The sequence below is a fragment of the Silene latifolia genome, chromosome 7, assembly GCF_048544455.1.
Source record: "Silene latifolia isolate original U9 population chromosome 7, ASM4854445v1, whole genome shotgun sequence".
NCBI lineage: Eukaryota > Viridiplantae > Streptophyta > Magnoliopsida > Caryophyllales > Caryophyllaceae > Silene > Silene latifolia.
In genome coordinates this window covers 57093807-57096936 of record NC_133532.1, presented here as the reverse complement: position 1 = coordinate 57096936, position 3130 = coordinate 57093807, and the positions used below count along the sequence as shown (strand labels likewise).

Sequence of the window (3130 nt, the reverse complement as noted above, 5' to 3'; positions counted from 1 at the left end):
CTTTCCTTAATTTCTCTATTGTCATCATTTATTTTGGGTAATTAGAAGATTATTTGGGGTTTATTTGGAGGATTGGCAACCTTCCATCAATCATCAAGTACTTCTATTATTCTTTGCTTTATTATTTGGAATCATCTTTATAGGTATAATTCTCTCTTAATCCTTTTTAATTATTGCTAATCATCTTCATTTGTTCATCATGTTTTGCCTTGCTAGCATGATTGACAACCTTGTTAGCATGTTAAACTTGATAATGAGTGAGTAGTTTCCTTAGCCTATGAATCCTTGCATTGTTTACCCATCGCTTACCTTTTCAATGAGACTTGTAAGACATAAACCAACTCGAGTCTCATTAGACCATTCATGTAGTTGGATAGGGAGGATTATGTCGACTTGTAGGTGTTGTAAAATCTAATCGATTAGGCTCCTGGACCCAAACCTTCTTAGGGATTGTAAGATATACACTAACTCGATCCCATCACAACAATAAGTGCTTGCATCTAGTAGAAAACATGTTTGTATGATCAAATCCCGTGAATCCCCTATGAACCCATGGCACCCTAGTGCTTTTAATCAATTGTTTACATCTCATTTTAATTATCTTGGTTTCTTTCATTACTTTATTTACATTGTTGATTAGTTTAGTTGATCTCCTATCTTAACCCAAATTGTGACACCCCTAGACACAACTATTTGCAATCGAAAATCCTATATCAATACCCGTCCCTTGGGATCCGACCTTTAATTACTTCTTTACTAAGAGTAGAGTAGTTTGTGAAGTTATAAATATTGTTTTGGTCAAGGTAACTTTTGACGACGAGTAACAAAACCGACGAACCAAAAATGGCGCCGTTGCCGGGGACGGTGTTAACTTGATTTGATTTGATTTGATTATTTTTCGTTGTGTCTTTCTTTACCTTGGGGAAGTCAAACTCCTCAAGGTTTGTTCTAATTATTTTCGAGTTGTTTGATATTTTGCATGTCTAGGAGATGACAAGGTAACTTGTTACCCATTGATCTTGAAATTGAAAGAACTTTGACCAACAATAGAAGACTTGCTAGAAATACTTTGAGAGGTAGTGGTGAGATTATGGGCATTCAACCAAATAATATTGAGTTTACCAACCCTTTTGCAAGAGAAGGAGAGGATAACCCAACACAATACCAACCACAAAATCAACCCACAATGCCTAAATTTTCAGCACATTCCGTACCAACCGAGGATAACCTACCAAATGGTACTCCCACACCACAACATTTAATCGGTAATTTCATTTCAAAATCCGCATTTATACAATTAGTTGAGAGAAGTCAATTTGGGGGGATGCCTAGTGAAGACCCTCATTCTCATATGGAGACTTTTTGTGACTATTGTGATGCGATTTCTCAAACCGGAGTTACTCAAGACCAAATCTGATGGGTCTTATTTCCTTTTTCTTTGATTGGTTCCGCGAAACAATGGTTGAAGAGCCTAGATAAGGCTACTCTTGGTATTGACTCTTGGAAGAAATTGGCACTTGCTTTCTACAATAAATTCTATCCTCCGGAAAAGACTAACATGTTGAGAGCCCAAATCACCGGGTTCAAACAAAGAGACGAAGAATATTTGTATGAAGCATGGGAGAGATTCAAGGATACTTGTCGATCTTGTCCACACCATGGACTTAGCGAGTGGTTCCTTGTACAACAATTTTGGAATGGTCTATATGAAGACTGCCGAAACATGATCAATATGGGATCAAATGGTATGTTTACCGAAGTTGATGATAATCAAACATGGAACAAGATTGAGGAAATGGCGGTTCATAACTCACAATATAGTAGACCTCGGAAGGCTACTAGGGGAGGAAAGCATGAAGTGGACTCTATTACTCAATTGGGTGCTCAACTTAGTGCTCATATTTACACCATTAATTTGAAGTTTGAGAAGGATATGGCTAAACTTGAAGAGGCCTCCAAATCACCTAAGCAACATGTTAATGCTATGGTGGCATCTTCATCAATTCCAAGTGGAGTATGTGAGAGTTGTGGAACTTTTGGACATGACCAAAGTGAATGTAGGGGAACAAGTGAACAAGTGAATGCTTTCCAAGCATACAATAGTAGTACCCCTTATTCCAACTATTACAATGAAAACACCAAATTTCATCCAAACCTCTCATACAAAAGCCAAAATGTTCAAAACCCTTAAACAACATACACCCCACCACCAATGAGAAACCAAGCTCAAAGACCCTTTTACAACCAAGGCCAAGGTTATTAAAACCAAACGCCATACAATCAATCCAATGACCAAGGCTTTAATGTTCAAATAGCGGTCCTCTAAATGGAAAAGAACCAACAAGATTTTTTCACTCAAATGCAAAAAGATAGCCAAGCGAAAGACATCACCATCAACAACATCCTAGCCCACACCAAAATGTTGGAAACCCAAATGTCTCAATTAGCATTTTCTAGCTCTCAAAGACAAAAGGGGCAATTACCACCTCAAAGTAATCCCCCAAGACATGAATCGGTGAGTGTCATCCATTTGAGGAGTGGTACAAGGCATGAAGGGCCAAAGAAGAAAATTGAGGAAGACATTGTGGAGGCTAGTGACAAGGAAAGAGTTGTGGAAAACTCTAGAGAAAAAGAACCCACCATTCAAGAAGATTCAAAGAAGAATGAAGAGAAGTCTAAAGAGAAAGAGCCTATTGTGATTAGACTTCCATTCCCAAGTCGTCAAGCTAAGCCTAAGTTTGATTAATCATGTTTCAGCCTATGCAAAGTATATAAAAGTCATTCTTACCAAGAAGAAATCTATCCGGAAGCTTGAGACTATTGCTTTCACTAAAGTGAGTAGTGTTATTCTTCAAGGAAGTTCACCTCCAAAACTTAAGGATCCGAGAAGCTTCTCTATTCCATGCACTATTGGTGACACTACAATCAACAAAGCTTTATGTGACCTTGGGGCAAGTGTAAGTGTCATGCCATACTTGGTAAGCAGAAGGCTAGTAATGGGAGAGCTCAAGTGCACTAATATCACGCTTTAAATGGCGGATCGATCAACAAAGATACCTTTAGGGGTATGGGAAGATGTGCCCGTGAGAATTGGAAAATTCTTCATCCCGGTAGACTTTGTTATTGTTGA

The 3130-nt window shown here is 38.2% G+C and overlaps 1 non-coding gene across 1 annotated transcript; it reads right to left on the bottom strand.

The window, feature by feature from the left end:
* Window positions 1–1558: 1558 nt before the first annotated feature.
* On the bottom strand, window positions 1559–1665 carry LOC141593882 (small nucleolar RNA R71). Its single transcript, XR_012521938.1, has one exon. It is a non-coding gene; the product is annotated as a small nucleolar RNA R71 (small nucleolar RNA).
* Window positions 1666–3130: the final 1465 nt, after the last annotated feature.